The sequence below is a fragment of the Pogoniulus pusillus genome, chromosome 30, assembly GCF_015220805.1.
Source record: "Pogoniulus pusillus isolate bPogPus1 chromosome 30, bPogPus1.pri, whole genome shotgun sequence".
Classification (NCBI taxonomy): Eukaryota; Metazoa; Chordata; class Aves; order Piciformes; family Lybiidae; genus Pogoniulus; species Pogoniulus pusillus.
In genome coordinates this window covers 18,127,767-18,155,211 of record NC_087293.1, presented here as the reverse complement: position 1 = coordinate 18,155,211, position 27,445 = coordinate 18,127,767, and the positions used below count along the sequence as shown (strand labels likewise).

The 27,445-nt window shown below is 46.0% G+C and overlaps 1 protein-coding gene across 2 annotated transcripts in view; it reads right to left on the bottom strand.

The window, feature by feature from the left end:
- The window catches only part of ZNRF3 (zinc and ring finger 3), a 78,385-nt gene that overhangs the window by 35,214 nt on the left and 15,726 nt on the right, over positions 1-27,445 (bottom strand). The gene's annotated exons all lie outside the window — the stretch shown is intronic.

The window sequence follows — 27,445 nt, the reverse complement described above, 5'->3', positions numbered from 1 at the left end:
AGGCACATGGAAAACAAAAAGATGCTTGGTGACATCAAACATGGCCTCAAAGGCAAATTTAGTGGTTTTCTAACACTGAGGTTACAGCATTGAAGGATAAGGAAAGTGTGACTGACGTAATTTACCTGACTTGTGCATGGCATTTGATACTGTCCCATACAACATTGTTGTCTATAAAACAGAGGGTGGACCACTTGGTGGATGAGGAATTGGCTGTAAATTTGCCTTCAAATGCCACTGACACAGCTGTATTCATCCTGGGGGGGGATGTTCAAATGCTTGTCCAAACCCGTGACCTAAACCCACACCTTCATTCACAAACTTTCAACTAGTTACTAAAAGAAAGCTGGGCTCTGGCTTAGCAGAAAAACAGCTGTCAGAGAAGAACTCTGCTCCAGCACGGCTGTGGGGGCTAAGGCCATTGCCTTGTGAGGATAGACAAGACCAAAGCAAGCCAATTCCAGTTGGCAGTCTGACAGCCCAGGCATAGAACACTTATTTTATGTTTCTCACCAGTGCACAGAAAACTGAAAGAGGGAAAAGACTGAAATCTACTAAACCACCACACAACTGCAAATGGATTTTGCACATGGGAAGCCTCAAACCCAAATGCAAAATCCAGCATAAGCAGTAAGGAAAACTAATAGGGTGCTGCAAGCTCTGTGCTTGCAGATGCAGAGAACTTACTAGGTACATCTGCAGGCTACAAACTCCCAAGGACTTTGCTGCATCACACTGGAATCTCACCAGAGTAATTAACAAAACAAATTATATTATACCAGCAGCGCTCCCTCAAAGTTTCAGGAAGGGACAACTGACAAACACATTCACTGCTTGACTGAAAGCATCTGCATGCAGAGCCAGCTGTGGCTAGACTGCTTGCTCCAGTGAGTCTGAAGATCCACAGGATCAGCACTAATGCCAATTGGAGAAAGTCAGATGCAACAGTCATGGGCTCTGCATAACCACTAACACACTGAGAGAACAAACATAGAATCATAGAATCAACCAGGTTGGAAGAGACCTCCAAGATCATCTAGTCCAACCCATCACCCAGCCCTAGCCAGTCAACTACACCACGGCACTAAGTGCCTCATCCAGACTTTGATTCACCTGTTCACACCAGGAAGTGGCATTATGAAGTCAGTGACAGGTTGTACAATCTACCAATGTATTAATCTTACCATGACCAGAAGCTAGGAGCATGACCTCTGTCCTCACCCACCAGCATCCCTTCCTCTGCACTCCTCATGGACTTCTGTGGTGGCAATCTTTAGTCATAGATGGTATCAGGTTGGAAGAGATCCTTAAAGGTCATCTTGTCCAAACCTCCCTGCAGGCAGCAGGGACACCTCCAACTAGATCAGGCTGTCCAGGGCCACATGAAGTCTGATCTTGAATGACTCCAGGGATGGGGCCTCCACCACATCCCTGGGTAACCTGTTCCAGTATTTCACCACACTCACTGTGCAGAACTTCCTCCTGATGCCCAACTTAACTCAGCCCTGCTCCAGTTTCACACCAGTGCCCCTCGTCCTGCCCCCACAGGCCCTTTTGGACAGTCCCTCCCCAGCCTTCCTGTAGGTCCCCTTCAGATATTGAAATGCAGCTCTGTTTCCCTGAAGCTTTCTCCTCTCCAGGCTGAGGAGCCCCAAGTCTCTCAGCCTGCCTTCATAGGAGAAATGCTCTTGCTTCTTTTTGAGTGCTCTCATCTGTTTGCATTGCTCAGATGTTTAAATGCAGGCCATTTAGAAGTTCACTCAAACCAGCCCCTCCTTCAAGCTCATCCTGATCCCATGACTCATGGATAAGTTACCAATGGCAACCTGATCACCTTTCTCAAAATTCTATTCCTACCCCACCAAGACATTCACTTCCCCACCTCAAAAAAATATTTTACATAATGCTTTTACAGCTCTTCCAAAAATCTCTTTTTTTTTCCTACAGGGAATGCACATCTCCATACACTGACTTATCAGTCTCCATCTCACCTACTGCAGCTGCCTTCTTTCTCCCCAAACACACCAAGCCCTGCAGAAACCTTTCTGACCAGCACTGCCAGAGCCACACTTAAGACTGCATCACTGAGAGTGAGCAATTTCCTACCGGGAATCTCTTCTCTGCAGGAATGTCCCTCTGGCTTCAGCCCCCCAGCCAACAGTACTTCATTCACACTTCATGATGCAGAAACACAGAATCAGGTAGCTTGAAAAAGGCCCTTAAGATCATTGAGCCCAACCACTATCTAACTCCAACAAGTCTGGTGCTAAACCATGTCCCTCAAGCGTTAAGACTATTAAGAATCCAAGGGCTAAGAGGAAAGTCAGCTTTGGTGGCCCACTGGTTGGGTTTTTTTCCAATTCACACTATAATTAAGGACCCTGAAGGGCTTAAAGAAGACAAAGGACTCCCACACTTCCTGCAGCAGAGAACTAACAGCAGCATCACATACAGCTCCCAGTTCACGAAGCAAAGGCCAGGATACCAAGGCATCCTTTTCCAAAGAGCTGAAGCATGACTTCCTCCAGGTCATGGAGGAGCCTGTGCTGCACAGTTCTGAATTCGATGTTAGCAAAACCAGACGTGACATTACCTGCCCCAAACAAAGTGACATCCCACCTTGGTGAGCCTCTCTCTTTCTTTAAGGCTCTCTCTTGCTTCTGACTTACCCACGCATTTTGAAACAAAACTCAAGCACTCTCCCCTTTGTTCAGCCCTGTGCTTGACAGAAATATCTGGGGTATAAAAGAAGTATCACAGTGTTGCAACAGTAAACAGAAATTACACTGCTGCAGGGCCAAGGACTCAGTGAGGGATTGAAATTATCTTGAGCACCCTGGTCCCATCCTCTGGGCAATTCCCGTCCCTCTCAGCACACAGAACTGATTTCCTCACAGAAGTGAGAAAGAAAAAGCCATAAAAGAGAGGTTTAAAACCAGATCACAAGCCCATGCCAGGAATGAAACATAATTCCATAGTGGCAAAGTTAGTAGAAATTCCAGACCACCTAAAAGCCACAAAATAACACAGAAGGGCTCTGCAGACCTGCTCCTGTCCTAAAGACCATAAAAGAGAGGCTGGGGGCACTTCCTCAGTTCGCTCACTTGAGAAGTCGAGCTCTGCCAAGCTCACCAGTAAAGCCAATCTCCAGTTGGGAAGTCAAGCTCTGCAAACACCAACTTTAGTAGAGGCTCCACGGATCAATCTTGCCATAAGAAATTATTCAAACTCCCTCCACACCAGTCTAAACACCTCCCTGTTCCCTCACATACAAGAGGTCAGAGACTCCCCTCCCCTGCACCATCCATAGGTGTTGTGGTTTAAATCTAGCAAGCAACTCCACACCACACAGCTGCTTGCTTGCTCCTCATCCCACCACACAACCCCCAAACCCCATGGGATAAGTGAGAGAATCAAAAGGGTAAAAGTGAAATACAAAAATATTTAATAGGTAAAGCAAAAGGTGTGTGTGCAAGCAAAGCCAGATGAGGAATTCATTCAATGCTTCCCATCAGCTGGCAGATGTTCAACCAGGAACACAGAGATCCATCACATGTAATGGGAAGACAAAGGCCATCACCCTGAACTTGTGTCCCCCCCCTTCCTTCTTTCCTTCCCTCAGCTTTCCATCACTGACCACACCTTCATATGGTCTGGAATATCCCTTTGAGCAACTGCGATCAGCTGTCACAGCATCCTTCAACATCCATACTGACAAACTGCTGGGATACAGACTAGAAGGCTGGAGCACAGGACAGTGGGAAACTGGCTGAACTGGCCCAAACTGGGCCAGTTTAAACTGGCTCTGTGGTTATCTCCAAGAGCAGTGGTTAATGGCTTCAAGCTGAAGCGGCAGCTGGTTGCACCTGGAGTTCCCTCTTGCCTGATACTATTCAGCATCACTATAAACAACCCAGGTGAGAGGACCAAATACACTCTCAGTGGAGTTTGCAAATGGCAACAAACTCAGGGGAGGAGCAGATATGCCAGGAGAAGCATCACCGGACACAGTCACTGTGGCAGGCTGAAGACTGAGCAACCAAGAATTCCCCTAGGTTTCTTTAAGTCCTACATGTAGGACAGAGGAATGCTGAACAGCAGTATAGGTTGCATGTGGTCTGACTGGCTGCAGTGTGGCTCTGCAGGAGCTTCTGGTGCACAGCGAATGGCATCTGAGGTTCTCAACTGTGTTCCACCCCAGCATTACTAAGACCCTATCAGAAAGAAAAGGCCCAGGCCGTGGCTGTAGCTTCTCTGTACCAGTGCTCTAGAAAAGGCATCAGTAGAATGTGTCAATACACAGGAGTAACCCAAAACCACACAAATGTTTTTTTTAGGAAAGCTAGGAGCTGCTGCTGTCTCTGCAGCCTGACAAAACAGAAGGATGTTAAGGCTGGCTGCAGCTGGCACACAGCAACCTTTCCTAGAAAGGTGAAAGCTGGAGGCATTTCCTCATCACGCTGTGCTCCTCCAGACCACTCTGCTTTGCTGTGCAGAGAGGAACATTCCTCCACCAGTACAAGTACAAAGCTCCATCAAAAGTCAGTTTCCTTTCACCTTCAGGCTTGTTTGTTTGCTTTAAAGAAGAGCATCCTGCCAAAACCCAACTCACCAGGAAAGTAACTTCACAATTCAGCAGTGCACTTTTCTTGGCTACCTTATCTTGCGGTTCGATCCCACAAGTGGCTTACACTAAACTTCAACAGCAAAGAGCACCACGCGTTGCTGAAACCTTCTCACAGCCTACTTTACTTCAGGAAGTATGCCAGAAGAGATGATGAGAAATCCAGTCTATGCTGTAATTAAATATAATAGCAGATATATGCAACTGAACACATTCACCATGCAGAAGAGGCCAGCAAAATTCTAGAGCACAGACATGCCATGCACCATCCATGCCAGTGCTGTGCACCGTCCTTCACCACAGTAAACTCTAAAGAACAGCCAGAGCTGGGCCCTGATCCAGTTGATCACCACACTCCTCAGCCAAAGCAAGCAGCACCATCATTTCCTTTCTCCTTTGACACAGGAATACACAACCTGTGACTCATAGAGTGTGTGAGTGCCATAGCCCAGCTTCAAATCCCTCAGGAGAGTAGGAAAACTCCCAGCTGAAAGCCATACCTGGCAGGAGCAACGTGCTCTGAGACATCCTCCTGCGAGGGCTGCCCCAAGTCAGAGCAATGTTCCAGATACCCAGAGCACAGACACAGCAGCAGCTGCACAGAAAGCTACATTCAGCACATCTGCAGCAGATTTAATGCCCAGGCAGAGATCAAGTGTCCTGCCCACAGAGACATCCACTGCAACAGAGCAGCTGGACACTTAATTACTCCAAACACTTGCCAGGGAAGCTTCCAGTCCATTCAAACAGCAAGCTGGCCTCTCCTTCCTTCAAAGGATCTCAAAAGCAAGACTCCATGAAAAGATGTGCATAGCCAAGATAATGTGAGGGCAGATTTCTCTTCTCAAGAATTTAAGTGCTTTCATTACTCCTGTCACAGTATTGATGGAGCAAAAGTCAGGTTTATAGATGTGTTTTTTCCTTTTTAAATGAGTGGAAAGATGCTGGCAAAAGATGCAAGCACAATGCCATTAAGGACAGTGGGAACTGGAGGGAAATTATGAGTAAAATGATACCTTCATAGGCTACTTTGGCTGCCAGTAGCTATACAGTAAAACCAGAGAACAAGACAAGCCCCAAAAATGCACTAACAGCCAGAACTTTAGACATAATCATAACTGGCCAGGGAAAAGAGGATTACCTTACATCTCATGAACAGCTACGTTGGTCCCACAGCACTCAGGGAGGGACTCAAAACTGCAAGTATCAGGTTAGCACCATATAATCTCTTTGGCTTAACTTAAAGGCCACATATGGAGCTACAAATACTTTGCAAGCAAGTTTTCCAGCAGAAAATGGAGTATGAAGAGAAAATAAAGTATGAAGGGACCCTGACAAACATTGTATAACATGTTCAACCCCAGGAATGAGTTAGGGCCCAGAAAGAATGAATGTAACTATTCAGCAGTCAAAAAAACCCCAGTTCGTTGAAACTGTTCATGTAAGAACTCTGAAATAAATTTCCATTGGCATTCCCTTGCCAGATGTGTGCACAGCAGCGGAGGCAGGATTTTAGCTTACAGAAGCACGCCACTCTGTGAAAAAGTCTCTCAGCTACCCATTTGCAGATTGAATTTTAGCCAGAAAGCTTAGGAAGCAGCTTGACAAGTCTCACACTGACCCCAAATTTCACAGTACTCTGCTTCCAGACCAATCAGAACCGTGCTGTTTGTGTGTAGACCAATTTGTGACCGACTTCAAAATCCAGCTCATTGTCTGACATGGATTCTGGTCTAGACTCTGGCTTTCCAGGCAGTCCTTGATGTTATGTGGTGTGTAGGATCTGACTTGACTCTCCAGAGTCCTCCAGGATCCTAGGCAAGAGGAAGACACTAGTCTGTGTGTTTTGCAGCAAGCTGCTAACAAGAGTAGCTGGTTTGGTTGCATGCAGAGTTGCGGAAAACTCTGCTGGATGGATGCATCCTTTAAGTTTTAAAGTAAACTTTAAGCAAAGTAACTTCAAACAAATGCCATGCATCGAAGCAACACACAACAGGACTTGCAGGGCTACTACAAGGGACCTGATGTCATCTGCCTGCACAGGTGCAAAGCAGCCAATGCTGTCTCACACAACATCCTCATTGTAAAATGGAGACATGTGGGTTTGACAGGTGGATCACTCAGAGGATAAGGAATTGACTGGATGGTCATATTCCTGAGTAGTGATCAACACCTCAAGGTCCAGGTGGGACACAAGTGATGAGTGGTGTCCCTCTCGGGTCTATACCGGGACCAGTGTTATTTAGCATCTTTGTCAGGGATTTGGACATCAGCAAGCCTGCAGAAGACACCAAGCTGAGTGGGGTGACTGATACTCTAAAGGAAAGGGCTGCCAGCCCAGAGGGACATTGTAAGGCTAGAGAAGTGGACCCTCTTGTGAACCTCATGAAGTTCAACAAGGCCAAGTCCAAGATCCAGGACAATCCCCAAATGCAGGAGCAGGATGACAGTGAAAGCATGTGGCGTAATGGTTTCAACTGAAAACGATTTACATTAGAAAATCTTTACTGTCAAGGTGGTGAAACACTGGAAGAAGCTGTGGATGCCTCATTCCTGGCAGTGTCAAAGGCCAGGCTGGACAGGGCTTTGAGCAGCCTAATTTCATGGGTGGAAGTTCCACTCATGGCAAGTGGGGTAGAACTGTACAGTCTTTAACACTTCCAACTCAAACCATTCTGTGATGCCTAGAGGAAAAAAAATCAGCTCACTTCAAACAGACAACTTATAGTGGGGAAATTCAGAAAAAAGCATTTGTGTGAAATTTTGGTCTGCTATAGAAAAATCTTTTGTATTTTCTTCTCTGTTTGTGATCTGCAGCATTTGGTGGTGAAACCATACATCATCCAGGAGTCCTATCTTCCATGACTTCTGCTTCTGGTGTTACGTGCCAGCAGAGGCAAACACTGACGGCAGCTCCAAGAGTTCTGTCTTTGCCAGACATGTGAAATAAGGCAGTTTCAGTGCCACCACGACAAGGATGCTGTGAAACATATACACACTGAACCTACAGTCAGTAAGAGTTTCTTACTAAGCCACAGCTGTGATTCAGGAGAGTCTTTCAGCCCATCTACAGACTAGAAAGGCAACTGGAACAAAAGGATGTGCTGCTTCATGGCTTGGACAGAAGTAGTTTAAATGTCCTTCATACAATGAGAGCTGCTTCAAAGCCTGCATTTTAGCAGTGGAGAAGACTGCTCTGTGTGCATCTGAAAATAGAGCAAAGCAAATATTGTTGTGTGAACTCCATTCTGATCTGCTACTGCCTACAAAGTCAGAATGCAGCCATGATCTTCCTCTAAAGTAGAATGCAGAGGACTGCTTATGCCACAAAGAACCTCGGTAACTATTCCAGTCCGCACAATGCCTCTTTCCCTTCTCTCTCCTTTTCCAGTCTGTCCATGGGATGAGAGAGGCTAAAGCCACTTGTTCAGACATTCCTGGCTTTCCTACAGCAAGCCTGCTGATTAGCTTCATCTTGCTTCAGTAAAAAAATAAACCAATACATTAAACTCCCAACATCATTTAGTTATTCATCTGCACATTCTAACTGCTTGCCCAAACTCAAAATCCTGCATAGCAGTCTGTATTCTGGTCAAAATACTCAGAAGGCTTTGCAAGCTTCACAATCTCCCTTTCTACACACTTCACACCCAAGATCAGTTATCCTGTCTGCTACCCAAGGCTCAGGCGTGTCTGTTCTGATGGAAAGACAAAGGTGTTTGTCTGTCCTGGGGCAACAGACACAGCTACCCTGCACAAGGAGGGGTAGGGAAACGTTCTTGCATGGGCTGAAGTTAGAATGAAATCCAGTCAATATCATACTTATTTCAGAGGAAGTGTACAGACCAACTGCCAAAATGAACATGGCCTGCGTGTGCTCAGGTTATATAGGGACAAATTACATGAAGAAGGTAGTCACTGAAAGCACACATCAGCGCTGGATTTAGAATCACAGAATCATGGAATGAACTGGCTTGGAAGGGACCTTTAAAGGTCATTCAGTCCACCTGCTCTGCAGCAAGCAGGGACATCCCTCATCTCTCATCCTTAAAAGAAGTAGCACACGGAACACAAACATATCCCCTTGTTCAAAGAAGTTTCAAGACGCTTATTCAGGGGAATAAGCTATTACTTTCACTAGCTTATGTCTGTCTTTGCTGTTTAAAGCTGAGGTGAAAGCAGAGAGGCTGTGTTTGCTGGTTGCTTTCCAAGAAGACAACACTTGGAGATCCAACCGGAAAGCAAAATTCCAGATAAAGATGAACTAATTACACGCAAAGATCACAGAAACCTCCCACATCCTATTCTTGTCATTTTGGTTGGTGTGCTGCAGTAAGGTGCTCCAAGTGCACAAACAGGCACATCCAAGTTATTTTCTCCATGTTTACCATAAAACACCCTGTAAGGTGTAACTCAAGCACCCAACAAGCACTGTCTCCGCCACTGCTCTGCACACCCAGGCATCAACAAAGCCTAAAGAACTCTCAGACAGGCCGAGTGCTGACAGAGGTAGATCATAGTGATCCAATCATTGAAGAAAAAAGTGAGAAAGTAGATGGTAGAGTCTGTAACAGCCTGCAGATACTGTTAGTTACAATGCTCTGTGCTAGCACCCCTCACCTGTGCAACTTTCACTATTGTGGAAACTGGACATTTATACCTAGGCTAGTTTGATCCCTTACTTCTTACCCTACAGCTATTACTTCCCTCCAAGACTCTCATGAAAGTCTCTGTCCATACTTGGCAAAGCTGGTTGCTTGGATCTCCAAAAGCAGTCAGTGTCTATGCAAAATGCAACCCAGCCACAGGGCTCCAGCGTGCCCCTTCCCACTCCACACCGCAGCCTTCACTGACAAGGCGACACTTTCTGTGCTGTCCCCAAGAGGGTGCATCCACGGGGGCCAGAGGGGGGGAAGAGGAACACAGAATGTGTACACAGAAAAAGGCCGTCCTAAAATTAAGAACAATATTGTCCTCAAAGAGAGGGATGGAGGAAGGGAGCTAACGCAAGCAGATTGTTACAGGAAGAATGCAAATGTCCTCACTCACTACAAAGCTAATCAAATTGCCTCTGTGCGATATACAAATGCCAAGCAAAAACTGTGATTTGTGCCAGAAATAATTTTACATATGCAAGACATTTTATCCATACAGAGAGGAAAAAGCCACAGAGGAAAAAAAGCTGGGAATGCAGAAAGCAAGCTTAAAACACACAACACTCTATTCCATCCCCCTCCCCTCACGTCAACCTCACATCTATAATCCAACACAAGAGAGACAACAGGCAAACAGCAAGAGGTCATCTTCAAAGTGCTGGTTGCCAAGGGAGGCCAGTGGAAAGAGCGAAGGCATGTCCCCATCAAAGTCCAGCAGCTATGAGAGAGCCACAGAGGTGCAGCTTCCCCTGGGGCTGCAATGAAATTCAGAGATGGAGAGCAATGCTGGAGCTGCTCTAGCTGCAATATAAAATGGGCAGCATCTCACGGTGCAACAGCAAAAGCACAAGAGAGAAGGGTTATGGCATTTTAATCCTTCTGTCTGTCCAGTTTTGCACTTCAGATACTTGAGCTGCTGTTCAAACTCATCAAAATACATCCTGTAGAATTACCGCAGCAATAGGCAGAAGGCTGCACCAAGGATTCGCTTTCTCCTCAGCTCAGAATTAAAACCTTGGGTCAGTGACTACACACAAAACATAGCTGGAAAAGGTACAGCAGGTAACGCACAACCAGCTGTAGTTTCATTACTTCTCACAGAAAATACAAACACATGTTCACAGTTGGAGCCTGGGAGACTGCCCTACAAGGAAAACTGCCTGCAAGTCATCCCCAGCAAAGTATGGGTTATTTTTCGTGGAGAAAGTAGGACACAGTAGCATGGAGTCCCACAACTGCAACATCTGCATAAAAAAAAGTAGAAGCCAATGTATGAACCACAGAGTCCAGCTCTCAGCATTTTCATGACTAGCTCTTTGTATTAAATGAACACACAGGAAAAGAGGCTGCAAATGCAAACACTAAAATCTAACAGATTAAGCAAAATCAAACACCAAAGAGGAATCAAAATTGCTTTATTACAAACAAAACATTTAAAATGCCAATTCTGACTTTTGCAGCTCTCACAAGCTAGAGGACACTTTGTTTTCAGAAAATTATTGTTAGCCTCCCTTGGTAAGTGGTTTAATTGGGCAACAGAACTAGGAAATGTAGCTGTTGAATTATAAGGCAGTGGTAGGGTAGAAATAATCTCATATTTACCTCCCAGTCCATGCCTAGAATCTTCCCCAAAATATACAAAGAAGGGAAGCAGCTGGCACTGGCTAAAGCTCAACAGACACCATGGCCTGAGTTTTGAAGCATGAAGTTTCAGCTGACATCAGCAGACAAGCAGCCTCAGTGAAAAGTCAAATGGCACAGAGTTCCATAGTCTGAACAAGACCTCTGGGTTGCAAGTCCAAAGGTTGACAGGGAGAAAGGCTTTAATATTTAGGAACTTCTTGATTTCCACCTTGACTGAAAGTCAATCTGGAAGCACCAGCACCAAAGTGAACAGCATCAGGCTTGCAGTCCCCTTCACACCAAGGAACTTTTTCAAGGTGTACTGATGCCCTCTACTACAGCAAGGCATCACTGAGCAGCCTAGACTAGAGCACCGATTTTGTGTCTCTCAAAGTGACCTGCCAAAGCTGATCAAAAAAAGCAAGTTTGATGTCAGATGATTTAAATTCAGTACCTAAGCATCTCCATCACTACCAAAGAGCTTCAAGAGCCCAAAACCAAGGATGTGTTGAAAACCCTTCATGCTGGACATTTATTCATTTTGCAGCTTTAAGAGAGTAAGGAACTGGTGTGTGCACACAACAGAAATGGTTTCCACCTGGCCTACTTGGGTATTTGTCACTGTGGCTTCAACACACAGAGTGCCCAAAAGACAAACTTCTTGAGAACTGAAGCACTCTACAGCAGCTTTATTTCCTGTGAGCACTCCTAGCACGACTAACAACCACCACAACTGACTTACAGGTACCCACCACACTCTTGAGATGAACTTTGTCATAAATTACAAAGCACTCCCCCCACTTTCTACATTTACCTTTGACTGCAGCAAACAAAACATGCTCAAGAAAATACCTGTGACCTCTTTTACAATCTGAAGACAGTAAGTTCCATCCTAAGTAGTTTTTCAGGGTTTACATTTTGATCAGATTGGTGTTTCTGTTTAGAAGCCACTCTGGAGCAATACATGAACAGGTAAAGTTTACAGAAGTTCTGTTCCAAACTCCAGCTGCCAAATATCCCAGTTTCCCCACTTTTTGCTCCAAATTTTCCCTAACCCTTCTCTCCAAGACCTATCATTTGACCTCTTTTTCCATTTGACAACCTCATGTATGTTTCACTGTACCTTTCCAGTTTATTGCCTCTTTCAGAGGTTAAAGAGCCAGCTGATTCTGACAGCTCAGCTCTCCAAACAGGCACAGCCTTCTGCGTGTTCCTAGGCTGACTCCTCTGCCTTCAGCATCAGTTTTGAAGAAATCACCTCCTCAGCCTCCTTCAGGCTTTGCCCCTGCTCCACACTCGCATTCACTGGACAAAGTCCAAACATCACCTCTAGTTTTTAACATGCCCATTTGTCAAGTTGGACACCGTCACAGACACCACCACAACCTTTCCAGCCTATTTCAAGTGCCAGGCTTTCCAGCAGGCTACATGCAAAGGTGCCTGAGCTCCTGCATTGGAAGGTGACTTTCTCAATGCACTTCAGCATGTCTCAGCAGGAACTGGAAGCATTCCCCTTTCTGCTCTGGGCAGACCTCTCTGCTCACCAGATCTCACCCTAATGGAGAACAGATCTGGCTAGGTTTCTGTTCCAGCAAAATAATTTCTAACTGCATGGGAATCATTCCTTCCTCCCTCTGCTCAGCTTAGAGAATCATAGAATCAACCAGATTGGAAGAGACCTCCAAGCTCATTCACTCCAACCTAGCACCCAGCCCTGCCCAACCAACCAGACCATGGCACTAAGTGCCCCAGCCAGGCTTGGCTTCAACACCTCCAGGCACGGCCACTCCACCACCTCCCTGGGCAGCCCATTCCAATGCCAATCACTCTCTCTGCCAACAACTTCCTCCTAACATCCAGCCTAGACCTGCCCTGGCACATCTTGAGGCTGTGTCCCCTTCTTCTGTTGCTGCTTGCCTGGCAGCAGAGCCCAACTCCACCTGGCTACAGCCTCCCTGCAGGCTGCTGCAGACAGCAATGAGCTCTGCCCTGAGCCTCCTCTGCTGCAGGCTGCACACCCCCAGCTCCCTCAGCCTCTCCTCACAGTGCTGTGCTCCAGGCCCCTCACCAGCTTTGTCACCCCTCTATGGACACCTTCCAGCACCTCAACATCTCTCTTGAATTGGGGAGCCCAGAACTGGACACAGCACTCGAGGTGTGGCCTGAGCAGTGCTGAGCTCCTCCAGGCACGGCCACTCCACCACCTCCCTTGTCCTGCTGCCCACACTGCTCCTTGCTCACAGTACAGAGCAAAGCTGCCCCTGCCCCGAGAAGCTGAGTACTTGAGGGAAAAAGTAAAGGAGAAAAAGAATCACAGCTTGTAACCCAGGGGCAGAGGGTGAGGGCTGACGGGGCTTTTTCCACAGAAGAAAGTATCTGGCTGCAGATAAAGCAACGAGCAAGTGCACTGCCCTCAATGTTTTCTCTTGGGAGAGTTCAGTGGATTATGCGATCTTCCCTGCTACGAGATGGGAAGAAGCACTCGAATCCTCTGGGAATATGCCCTTCTGAGGAACCGCCACCGGATGGCAGCCTGTGGCTTCAGTCCCACCGTCCTCACTGGCAACTGGCAACCATTTTGAGTCAGATCAGCTCCACACTGACTCACCGCTGAGGAATGTTCTGTAGTAGGGAGAATGGCTTCAAAATAAAAAGCTATTCGTAATTCTAACGTAACACGTTGCAGAAACAGTCACTGCAAGCGCTCCCATTTCTCACGCTGTGAAATTCCTCTTCCTGCCTTCAGCCTCGACCTGTTCTCTTTGCACAGCCAATGCCCAGCTCAGCTGTGTACTGGTTCCCACAGCTCAGCCCAGTGCCCTGCTCCCGAGCACGCCAGGCTGCGGCGTCACTCCCTGCCCACTCTGCGCCTCGACAGCTGGAACCACAACGCCACTCCGCAGTCAAGAGATCAACAGCCCTTACAGCGCTTCCTTCTTGCCCACCTTTCAAAGGTATTGGGAAAAACGTAACACTTGATGCCTGAAAGCTTTACATTCTTTCAAGTCAAACGAAGAACAAGAAGGGCTTCTGAAATTCTGGAGACCTCACGCGCTCCCATTGCATTGCAAAGTGGTTAATTCCCTGACTGAAGAGCAGAACTGGACGTGCCTGCCGTAGGTGGGGGCAGCTCCCAAGGTGCTACGACTTCCTAAAATGTAAAAGCTACCTAAAGCTTTTTTGTCCAAATAATTTGACATTGCTATTCTACATGTTAATTTCGATCTGAATCGTATGGGAACGCTACACCAAAACGTGAGATTTCAGGTAGCCCAATCCAGCCTTCATTGCAGAGAGCTGTGCTCTATTTCAGGATGCTGCAGCAGCATCCCTCCCCTTCTGATCTTGTTATGGATTCCTCCTTCCTACAACCACTAAGTTATCACCTCACCACTCTTCCAGACTACCCCTTCACTTCTCATCCATCCCATTCCTCTTTTTACCTTTTTTGTTTTGTTTTTCTTTCTTAAGCCAACTCATGTAGCACTGGCATACAGCCCACTCACACTGTTCAGTCCAGCAGAGCTTGCTGGCTTGAGCTTAGTGCTGTGCACCTACTGCTGGCACACCTCACCACTGGGTTATGCCTCACTGACTGGGAATTTAATGCTGTAAACTGTACTCCAAGAATACAGCAGTGTGGGACAAATGAGTGCTGTCTGCAGGACATCTCACTCCCGTGTCAGGAAAGAGTGCAGTGAAAGCGGTAAGGTGCTGTAAGAAAGCAAAACCCAGTCCTGCAGCTGAAGCAGCCGAGCGCTGCCCGACAGACTCACTGCTTCCTCTGCCGCACCGCCCCTGCGCAACACTAGGCAAGCCACGAGAAAAGCCACACAGGGCGTGACCCAAACCCCACCGGCACAATGTCTTCTCTCCAGTGTGATGGTTCGGGTGTTCCCCGCCTCCCCACACTTTGGAAACCACCCAGACTAGACTCAGCCGGCTCTGTAAATACGAATGAAGCTTATATTTACAGCTAGCACAATATACAAGCAGATAGTTATAGTATATACAGTTATAATAGACAAAGTAAAAAGGTAATACAGAAACACAACTCTCCTCCCAGAAACCTGCGTCGCCAGGAGGGGCTCTCAACCGCCCCTTCACCTTCCCCCTACCCCTCTCAACCTTACCCCAGTCCAAAGGAAGAATGGAGGTTCGGCCAGGGGGTTAGGAAGCAAAGTAGGTTAGTCCAAAATGGAGAGTCAGGTTAGTGAGTAAGATGCAGCTCAGCCTGCTCCCCAGCAGCAGCCCCAGCGAGAGTGGTTATCTATGTTTTTATTTCTTGTTCCTATACATCTCAGCAAGCCTATGAGCGAAGCAGACATCACCATTGTTTTCCTTTCACAGCCTGTAATCTGGGTCTTCTCACCAAAACATTCTAGCCTGCTTCAAACTAGCACACTCCAGCAGTAGACAACTGTAGATGTTTGGAGAAGAGGAAAAGCAGAATAGATACAGAATGAATCTTCTGTTGGTGCCACCTCTTAATTACAGCTATCAGCAATTAAAAGATTTCCAGAGCTAAGACTTCGTTCAGAACATTGTGTTTAATAATTAAGCAAGCAATACATCTATCTTTTGTCACCTCACCTTTTGGGTGACACACATACTTTCTGCTTTTCCACCATCCTGTAACAAGTAACACACTTTACTCCTTAAAATACATAGTCTTTTGCTAACTTAAAAGCTGTTCTGTGAATTCCACTGAGTACACTCTGACAGTCCTTGTACTGTGAGCAATACTCAACAACTGTTCCTTAATTGCTGTGTGCACATCATACTGTTGTCAACAATCTCTTTTGAGAGCTGGTAAAATTCAGCGTCTTTCAGTCACTCCACGATATGGTGAGGCTGATCCACAGATCCTGAACTGCCTGTTCATTTTCCTAGTCTTCTCTTCCAGTTTTACAACGCATTGACTTGAACAGCACACAACACTCAAGCTCTTGGAGTCCAATGATGCCCACAAGGTCTTCTGCTTTGCTCTCTGGCCCCTTCCTAGTCACAGCAGGATGGAAAATTAAAATTACACCTTCAGTGCTACTTCAACTAGGATAAGGTTTTCAGAATTATTCTTAGGAAGGAGAAGAAACCTTAGCCACAGCTTTCAGAAGCCTTTCAAGATCCTGCTTTGTTCTTCCGGGTGCACTCCTCCAACGTGCACTACAGTTAACAAGATCCTTACCAAAATCAGCACTGAGCCATAATCCACTGCATATACAGCTGAGACTCAGGGAGAATCCCTTTAACAATGGCCCTTACATGGCACATTCAGCCAAAACCAACACAGTGCAGGGTCTGCAGGGAAAAAAAAAAACCCAAACAAACACACAACTAAAACAAAAACAAGGTCAGTGGAATCCCTGCCCAGTTACAAAGAGAAACAGCAAAGGCTGAGCATGGAAGATAACAACCATCCACAAACACAACTCCCTGCTCCTCTGTCTGGGAACTACTGCTTCTATCCATAACATTTAAGTAACTGCTGGTGCTCATTTATAAAACCACATGTAAGGGTCCCTTCATTTTATCACGTATTCTGAAAGTTGGTTAGCTATCTATCTACAGAGAGCTGATAGATATTGCAAGCACCAAAGGCTACAAGATAAACCAGCTGTGTTAGCAGAGCTGTTGTTGGGATGCTTTGGCAACTGTCATACTGTGCATGGCCACAGTCAGGTAGTTAACAGTAGACAGAAGTAGACATCAGCCTTCAGACAATCCAGCTCAAATGCCCTGTATCATATTTTCACTTCTTTCTAGTACCTAAAATCACAAGATAACTCCACCTTTTTGTTCAGAGCACATCAAACCACCACAGCCACTAAAGCACTAAAAATAACATCTTACTGACTTCAAATTCACCTCTCTCTGCCAGAACAGGGAGCAATTTCAGACCCAGAGGCCTCACACAAGTCATTACTTAATACTGTGCACTGTGAACACATTTGCTGGAACTTCAGCTGATAAGCTCCTCTTGCCATCCTCTTCTAGTCCAGAAAAAAAAGGCAAAGACCTCCAGCGCATCTCATGCTGTCTGTGTCAGGCTTTAAGGACGCATTCTGTCATCAGCCTAAAGAAGTGTGCTTTAAAATGTGTAAAGGAAGGAGCTCTCTCGCTCTTCCTCTGCAATGATCACTGCCACCTGAAGTGCCATCACTTATCTCCCCCAGCATCTTCAGGACATCACCTCCATCCCAACATAACAGAACTTATGATCACAAAAATACAGCTCTTCAACTAAACTTCTCTTTGCACAAAGAGGTGACAGACAGAATTCCTGTATTGGAACCTTTGATGCTGTTGCTCAATAAAAGGAGCACATTTTCTTCTAGAACGATTAATATCGTTCTCACTTTCCTTAAACAAAAGAAAATTTGACTGAACAAATCAAACTCAGTAGTCAGTGGTGCAGCTCAGTTCCTATATAAACTCCCTCAAGCTGGAGTCTCAGTAAAACCTGTTCAAGATCAAACTCATCTGCTCACTATCATCATCAGCTTCCTGTTCATTCATCAGTGTATGAATGGTTACAATAGGGCCATCAAGACAAAAGAAGGCTTCAGAGGGAACGTCTGACAGAGGAAGAAGTTACATCAGCCCCACACTCCTTTGTTCAGAGCTCTGAACATTAATAGCAGCTAAGGAGGAGGCAGCTGCTACACGGAATTAGAAAGAGACAGAAAGAACAATTATTTCCTAGCAACATTCTTCCCCCTGCAGCTCAAATAAAACTCTACAGAACTTATGCTGAACAGTAAGAGAATGAGAAGAATTCAAAGACTCAGTCGTCTTCACTTCTGATGGTGAGCAATTTAACAGGGTACCTACCAGACATGCCAAGAGACCTCCTGCACCAGGCTGACCACGGCGGACTGCCTGCTGCGCCCTCCAAAAATGAGGGTGAGTGCAACGTCATAGGACGGGCCTCAAAACCAAACCCAACCTTCCCTGGGCTGCCCTGAATTCTAGCAAGAAGGCGCCAGGTGAAGTAATGGAGTGGGGAAAGGCAGGAAGAAAACCGCCACTGAGGGCTCTTGAGCATGAGCTGGTGCTCATGGGCAGTCCTGGGCCACGGACTGGGGAAGCCTGGCAGCACGTCCTGCAGACCCCTCACCACCTGCTTGTTCGGAGCCTGCATTCCTTCCCAAGTTTCTGCCGCTGGCTTCTGCCGCTCACTGGAGCAGAGGAAATTTCTGGTTGGTGTGGCACTTGTGTTAATTCCCTTGGCTGCGTGGACACCGCTGCCGGGAGCGGCTGCACAGCCTCACAGCGCACACCGGGGAAGCAGGGCAGAACTTTCTCCCCATTCTCTTGCTTGCTAGAAGCAAAGACATGGCAGAACCCTCTAAACTATCTGCCTCCATGGGTAGAAACCTCTGCTTTATTACCTGCTGTCTACTATGACACACTGAAACAACCTATTGGCCACACGTACGGGTGGGATTCCCCAAAATTAAGTATATTAAAGCAGATATCTAAGTTCCCTTCTAGAAAGTCATGAAAACTGTTTGGGTTCCCACCCCAGAATTTCTCTCTAGCCTCTCAGTACCACGAGGGCAAAGTGCCTCCAGCAGTAACAAAAGGACATGTCAGAGCCCATCTCAGAGCTCTGTAAGATGTGCAAATTTCCCAGTGCCTGAAGGTTTGGTAACTATAAACCAAAATCAGAGTGTTTCAAGCATAGTAGAGCTGTTTCTACTAGTGTCAAGTATGAAATCAGACACATATGTGGAAGAAGCACAGCCCAAGAAAGATTCAGGGAGGTGCAGAGAACTTTTGATGTCGACCAGCAAAATGGAGAGATTTCCACATGAGAAAACACAGAGTGCCAGTATCATCCCACATAGTCCACAATAAAGAGGTTGCCTTGCTTTTTTGAGCAGAGGCCTCTCATTAAGGTAATAAGCTGATTTAACGGATCGTAAATGTAGTGTCCACCCCAGAATGAAGCATGGGAGTTAACAATGGATGCAGTTGCCTTGCCCTCACACTAAGATTTTCAGGCTTCAGAGCACCAGTTTTGGGCACTGACCTGAACTGTGCTGCAAGTAGTCTCATGGCTGTGAGGAAAGGAAAACTGGAAATTCTGCCAGACAAAAATAACCACTGTGGTTTCTGGCACCCTGGAACACATTTTGGGATTGAGATAATCCCATTAGGTCTTTCTTCTAAAACAATCCTTAAGTGAAACAATGCAGAATGGTGGAGCTGGTTTTCAGTTTTGGAGCTAACAACTTCCCAGAGGCTAACTGGTGCAGCTCTCCATCAGGCAGGGACTGGCTCCAGCCCTCTGTCGTGCAGACAGATCCTAAGTCTATGGCAACAGCAGATGCAGACAGAGTTTGCTCCCCATCCAAGCAGACGAGTTTGTTCTGCCTGAGCTCCAAACATGTATGAAATTGATGCAGCTACACTAACTAATCTGCAGTGCCTCTGGTCATATGCATTTCTTTGGGCTTTGCATCATACCTACAGAGTCCCACAGTTTTGGACATCAGACTGCTGTAGCTCAGGTCTCTTCCCATACACTGTACAGACACATCTCTGCGGGGAAGTGCTGCACTGCCACATCCTTAGCCCACAGTTTCAAACGGTTCCGTTCCAAAAGCTGGTTTCTATCCCTCACCTTTATAATTGAAATGAAGGTTCAGACACACACTTCTGCAGTTTCTAAAGAGATATAAGGCTTGCAAAGGAGAAGACTGGACACTCCTTCCATCCCTGCACATCTGTTCCAGGAAATTCACACTTCTTCTTGCTCCCTTCCACACACACGAAGCGGAAACAGAACTGCTCCCACTCACAGCATGTGTCTGAACAAGCCCCTGCTTCTCAACGTCAGGGCTGATCACTTGCCCTCTAACTCCACCTTGCCTGTGCTCAACTTCTTTTCACACAAACCCAGAAATCTTCAGTTGGAGCTCGCACAAGAAATCAGAATAGTATCCAGTGTAATAAGGAAGGCAGCCTGAGAACAGTCATTCCTTCCTTTGCCACTGCGCTACCCCATCCCACATGGACACCACAGTCGAAAGCTCAGCACATGTGGGAGCTGTGCAAAGTGAAATAAGGGAAACTGCAAGCTCGCAGTCAACCAAATGTCATCAACACCTTCTGTACACTCAGGCATTCCTGCTCTGTCTCCGTGGCACATGCTTCACCTCCCCAAACAAACAAGGACTGGCTTTGTGTCTCTGCTTAAACTTAGAAAAAACCCAAAACTAAACAACCAGGCTGCCATTACATCAGCAAGAGCTCTCCCTTCTCTATCTCTATCAATCCTGCCTCGCTCAGGCTTTGAAGAGCCTCAGTGTGCAGCTGCCATGTGCTTTGATCTTTCCATTTATGCCCCAGGGCCAGCACTTGATAATATCTGCTTTGCCTGCACAGCTTTGGGAAGGGCAGCAGCACCCATTCCGCTCCAGGAGCAGCTCTGCCAAGGTGCTGACACAGCCTGTGTGCCCTCCGAGCCCCCAGCAGCAGCCGCAGCAGCCAGCGCCTTCGCCACCGCAAGGACACTAGACAGACGCTCCTGCTCGGTGAGCAGTACTGGGGTGGGACAGTTTCTCGCCAGCCCTGTGGCTGTGCAGTCGCTGTGTGCCAGCCACACAGCCCAGAATGCATCCTGCCTTCTCACTTCTCTATACTCCATTTTGTAAAGGTTATTTAACCACTGTATGAAGTTCATCAGCTTGTCTCTTGCAACACAGATATGGGAAACATCAAGGTGAAGTGTGTCAGTTATCACGAAATCACCCAACGTGACAAATGGGCTGGAGATTTCCTTTCACTCCTGCAAAAAGACATGCACAGTCAACACGCAAGGAGCTGGGAAACTCCTCTTTGCAGTCAGGGATCTGACACAGGTAGCAGCTTATTGAAAAAATAAAATACAATATTCCAAAGGTTCTGAGGTATTTTGCTTTCACTTTTGCCATGGCACTAACCCTCACTTTCTAGAGAATGAATGTGTTGGCTGCAGAAGTGAAGATTTTCAGCAGCAGCTCTAGGATGAAGTCTGTTTTCTGCAACTCTTAGTCCTGTATTACCACAGATTTTCCTGGCACTTGAGTTACTAAATGGGAAGCAAGTTACTTCAGGTATTAATAAGCAAGCATTTCAAGGACAGAACTCCTTATATAACTTATACAACAGTAGAAGCCCTAGAGGAAATTTCTCCTTATTTTAGCAACTAAGTTCTTGACATTTTTTTATGTTCAATAAAAGGCAGAGGTAGAAAGCTAAAGAGTGAGTGACAGTCCAGCAGGGAAATAAAGCTGGAGATCCTACCAACAGCTAAGTGTCAGATCCTTAAATGATGCAAGTAATGAGTAAAGATGAAAGGACAGGACAAGATAAATTTAACCTGAAATTTGAAGATCTGACATGCAGCACTGCCATCATCTATTCAACAGATACAGGCAGGCAATTTAAAACTACCCCTCCTTAGCTGATGAGTAAACTGCTTTTGATTGTCCTTTCAGTGGCACTGCCTGCTCAGTGTCATGTAATGGTAACAGCAGTATCCCTCAGATTCAGATTTCTCCAAAAAATGCATACAAATATTGTCAAGAAATTATTTACCAAGATGCAAAGTGTAAGCACAGAAAACCAGAAAGCAGCTTCAGTTAGTCTAGTCCCACTGCTGGCAGTGGCAGCAAACAGCAAATGCATTCAGCTCAGCCTGCAGCAGCTTGCATCGGTGGAAGGAGCTGCCTTTAAGAAGCTGTGTCAAGTCATGTCCTCCACAGTCATACAGCATGCTGCCACAACAGGGAAGTTGACTCCTTGATGGACACCACTACAAACCTAAAGGCTTTTCTTGCAAACAGGTTGCCTTCCAGTTTCGTTCCAGCCACCTGGGGCAAGTGCCAGAGCTGCTCTTTTATTGCCAAACTGAGAGTTCAGCGTGCCTACAGCATGACATCTGGTCTGAGTATTCCAGTTGTGAAAAAAGGACTTCTGAAAGCTCTACCTAGAACTTGTGCTATTCAAGAGTGTGACCTCCTTCCCTCCACTCAGTGGAGGTGAATCCTCTCATCCCAGGCTGCAGCAGGATGTATTTCACTACCAGATCAAATCACAAGTAGGCACGAAACTTCCAAAAGGACCTCGATATGTGCCCTAGCTTTATGGAGAAGCACATTTTCAATCTATACTTTTTGCAACCTCTCCCAGTCCACGAATTTTCCGAGAACTCTGCACGTGAAGAACTTCAAAAGGAAAGCCATTACACTGAGGCTGTGAAGGGCCCTTCTCTGCCCCCGGCACACTGCAGTTGCAGGCAGCTGCCTGCTCCCAGTTGAGCCCACTATGAACTGTTAGCTGCAGCCCCACCCCAGGTTTTACCCTCAGCCGCTCCTCCCAGCACTTCAAAGGCAAAGTATTTTTGTACAGCGCAGCAAGGAGTGTAAACTGCCCAGCTGCTTCCAAAGCAAGATGATTTAACCCTTAGGCACCCGGTGCACTGTGTCCTTACCAAGGCATGTGTGTGTAAAGAAAAAAGAAAGTCAACAGCAGCCTAAACCTTTTGTTAATGACATCACTGCAAAGCCACCCACCACCACTCATCTTCCCCTCTCCCCTTTTTCTGAAGGAAGAGGGTAGACAAACCAGAACTTCTAAACCAAATTCATAAATGTCACATAGATATTTCACACCAGAATTTTGCCCAAAGGGCTAGCAGATATCACTCTTCTCAGTAATGCAGGCTCAGCTATAAAATTCTAAATACCTTCTCAAGCTGAACCAAAAGATCCCACATATTCAACACTTGCTGCAAGCTCCAGTAAATTTACTGTGTGTGTCCCCCCAGACTGTCACTGATTCTCATGGTAGTAACAAGCTGGAAGACAGCTTCCTCACAGAGGAAACCTCAAATAACTCTTTGCAGCAAATATTAAAATGGCCTGGATCCCTTTATCTTGGGAGATGACTGGAAAGGTAGAGAGAGGCACCAAATGATGCTCCTATAACTGGAAAATGAGATCAACAACGTGCCTTTTGTTCTGGAGTTCCTCCAGAAGTTTGAGTTTCTGTGCTCTGCAGTTATGTCCCCACCACTTGGAGCACATGAGAGGAGTGCTGGCCCAGCACTGCCTGTGTTCTCTTGGACCTCAATTTTGTTTCAGGCCAAGCTGCTTGGCAGCCAGTTGTATGCAAACACTTCTACCTGGCTTTACATCCATACACAGAGCTGAACTGGTGGTGGGCAAACTCCAACCTAAGACAAGCCACTTCACTGTCTGACAGCAGCCTGCCCAGTCACAGCACCCACCAGGATTCACTGGATCCAAGCTTCTTTTTGATGGTTACTAAACAACAGAGGATGTCTGTTACTTACACACAAACCTCTTGCTTACAGTGAGGCCGTCCATGCTATTTTTCATTATGCTTTTATTCTGCATTCTACTTTTTTGTACAGGAGCTTGTCTGACTTTTGCATGGCACAAAGTTGCACTCCAGCTAAAGCACTGTCTCCTCTGCTAAGGCACATCTGTACTCAAAGCACTCAGCCTGGGCAGATATTCTGCCAAACGCTTCAGCCAGAGCTCCACACAGGGAAGGGTATCTCTGCATTTACAGTTTGGATGTTTTACTTCTGAAATCAGTTTTTTCCTCTCATACACTTTGCTGACACTTCAAATAGCTGCATCTCTGTTAAGAACAAACAGGCTGAGAGACTAGATCCATGTCACTCCTCCTTACTGTATTTGGTGTTCCTGGTACCAGCAGCATGGCACAGGGACTCATCTGGAGAGTGCTGCAAGGACATGGAGCAGGTAAGTCCTTTCCTCCAAAGGGCAGACCAAGTGCTTCATTCTGTGGCAGGTGCCCTGCTGGATGGCTGTGGCTGCACCATCACCGAAGGGGACTTCTCATTCTCCAGCCTGAATGCTGCTCACTCAGAATGTATTATGAAGTTTTTAAAAGGATTCAGAATTTGCCACAGTAACCAACTGCATGACAGCCAGCTCCCCACACTGCTTCCTGCCTGGCAGCATTCACATTTCTCTGTTTCTTCCTCTCCATTTCAGCACCCTCACCTGCTTGGAAGATAGTCCCAAAGCCCTAAGAGCAGGACAGAATGGTAATTGAGAAAGTCGAGGCACACATGTGGGAAGCACAAGCAATAAAACACCAAGGCAGGTGTGCATGTTTAAATGCACATGCTTTGGGTGGGCTAAGCAACCAAGCATAACTGAGTGCCCCTGCTCTAGACCTGCATTCACTGAATGGAAGCAGTTTGGAGTTCTGCTCCTAAAACTATCAGCGTCTTTAACAGTCAGCACACAAGCTGCCTCTTCCCATTTCTCTGGATACAGAGTCAGTCCCAAATAACACTTCAGTAGCTAGTTCAGGCAGTTTCCGTAAGAAGAGTGATCTCTGGCACTGTTCTCTGGGAGGGTCCCTGTGTCCTGCAAGTTCAGAGGAAGTCTCCAGATTCCCCTTCCTGTGGGGGGCATGGGGGGAAATCTTCATACACCAGAGGCACAAGCAGCAATACATCTCCATCTCTCCCATCTCCCAAGCAGAATGTTGACCACAGACCGACCACAAACTCAACCTGTTTTAGCTGTGAATTTTATGTTATCTTGTCCAGCAGTCATGGTTAGCTGTACCCTGAATCACACTGCTGTCTAAATGGCTCCTTCTGCAATCTCCTCTACCAAACCTAGGCAGATCACACCAGAACACATGGAGACATGGTCCCAACTCAAAACATTCTGTGCTCCAGGTGCTAGTTTACTTCAGAACTACTGGCTAAAATTTGCAACAGCTGCACCACTCACTGGCAGAGGCCAATGAGCCAGCACAAACTCCACCGTTAGGAAGCCCTAAAATTTTGTGTCTTTCTTCCAAAGATTGCCAGAACAGCTTTGGACAAACCAATACAGCAGGTTTCCTGTGTAGATAAACTAGAGAGAACTCAGTTGAGCTATACCACAAAAAAAACACAGCTGTGTCTGCTTGCAGAGTGCTAGTGCTAGGACAGAGAACTACAAGAGAAAGACAGGCAGAGGGAATCTGGAAGTCATGCAGAGGCATCTGCAGCAGAATATCCAACACGGTGAAAATATTTGGCAAGATAACAGGAGATCACCATTACCTGGACGCAGTACTAAGTTTACAGAGGCAGCCTTTATAAGTAGAATAATTATTACGGGTGGGGGAAAAAAGAAAAGACAAGGACAATGCAGATTAACCATTTTCCAAGGGCAACTGAAGCAAGGGAAGGAGTCAGGTCCAAAAGAGCCATTAGGTCACATTTTGAAAGGTAAAAGATTGGTTTTTAACACTTAATTGTGGGAAAACGAAGCTCTGGTTTTGTCAATTTCATTTGAGACATGGCTTCAATCCAAGCTGCAGGTTAAAATCTACTACTACAATTTCAGGAACTTAGGCTGGGGAAAGTGAGCAGGCAAACACTTCGTATTGCTGTCTGCAATGAAAGGAAAGGTTTCCATGGTACGGGCTACAAAAGTAGTATCCTGACCTAACAGATGAGCATCCTGATGCATCTCTTTACCTGTAAGACCCTTCTCTTGTGCAGTATTATAGCAGAAAAATGCCAGATTCTGCTGGAAGTCCAAGACATGAATGCTAACTTGGCTTTATTTGGACTTTAATTCTCTTTCTTAAATCCCTGATTTTGACTTTATGAAGTGCACAAAACTGATACCCAAAGCACTACTAATTAGGTTTAATGAAGAAGGGTAAAGTCTCTTGATACAAGAAATATCACCCCTAGTTTCTCTGCCTGCAACCCATCTGGAGGTAACTTCAACATGAAATATTGACATGTAGCAGAAACAGTTCCACCTATAAAATCATCATGAAGGCTAACTATGATTCAGGCATCAGTGATTACTCTAACAGGCCCTGCAGGGCTGGGCTGAGAATGCCAAGGCATTTCTCTTCAGTGCCCCATTTCACATCAAGGGACCAGGGATAAGATATCCTATTAAATATGCCACAGGAGAAGCATCACATATGAAAAACAATCTCTCTTCTTAATTCTCTTCACTGCACATCTGTACCTAGATAAACAAGGACAACTAGCTTTTATCAGAAACCCCCAACTGCATGGAATAAAAGGCATCATATTTCAAAACAAATCAAAGCTTCCTTCTCTACCCTCAGAAACAAAGGGAATGAGAAATTCACTAAAGCACAACAGGATTAACTCTAACTAGTTAGAGGTTATTATCATGTTTCCTGTCTTGTACTTCACTGTTCAAGGGAAATACTTACAAATACTGTCCTATAGAACCACACTTGTAAATTAAGAGCATAACATACCTGACTCCTTGATATTTTCCTTGCTCTAGAATTACTGCCTGCTCTGCTGCATTTTTGTATCAAGAAATTGATTTACAGCTTAGGTGCTCTTGAGCAAGCATAACCTTCTATACAAGAGTACCCCCATGTCCATGGAAGCTTGTCAACACTGAAGAAATAAGACATTTATGCCGTCTCCCTGCTCTCTCACCAGAGCTCTCTGCTCACACAGGTGAAGCATATAAAAACTGTCCTCTCACCAGAAACTAATCTCACCTCAGGTCATCTACAAAACTTTCACACAAGAAGAGCCCATTAAGTCACATTATCACCTTCAGGCATGTCCTTGCCAGGGTTATCGACCTCACACGTGGAAGGAGAACTGTGGCTGAAATAGTAACTCAGGCCACAGTTCTTGCACTTACCCATCTTCAGCTAGCACTCTTCCTCACAGCCTGCAGTCCACTGGCATACAGCAGGTGCCATGTCAGAGTCAGTCCTGTAGCCTTTTGCAACACAAGCTAAAAGAAAACTTCGGTCTTAACACTTTTCATCTCACAGAACCTTGTACCTCCTTTGTTCCTCAGCCCTTCTCCATTGTTTCACATTCAGTACTCCCATCCTTTCTGGACAGCAAGAGACCTAATTCAGCCTACTGCTGTATTTCATAGCCTGTTTTCACTGCACAGTGGTGTCAGTTTCTACTCCTTAATTTACACAGCTGAAGAGCTTTTGTGTTTTGCTCCCGGCTCTTTAGCAATGTCCGAATCAGTCACAGGATGAAAAGCTCTAGAGTCTCACCACAACAGAGCTCAGCCTGTACCCTGTTGGTTAGCCCAACTCCTCTTTATCACACTCCTCGTAACTGCTGTCTTAGCTTTTAGTATCTGTTATTTACCCAATTAACTGAGACTGGTGCAAAGGCAGAATAACTATCTGCATTACAGAGAACTTCTAATTGATTTTCTATGTTGCAAGTCGGTTTCAAAGGCAGTACCATGTGTTGACAGTAATGCACTAAGAACTCACACAGGAAAAAGAAGGAATCAGAAGGTCAGAAATCACAGGCAAGAAAAAGACATCAGGAAAGAAATCAGAGGTCAAGCCCAGACTTTTTTATCCTTTACCCATCCACATTTAACATCCTTCCCTCTTTATTCATCAGAGCTCTTGCAACCGTGCTGCCGGCCCCAGAAACCATGCAGCCCTGTCACCATGGGCCATGGAGCCCCATTTCAAAGCTGCTCTCCGCCAC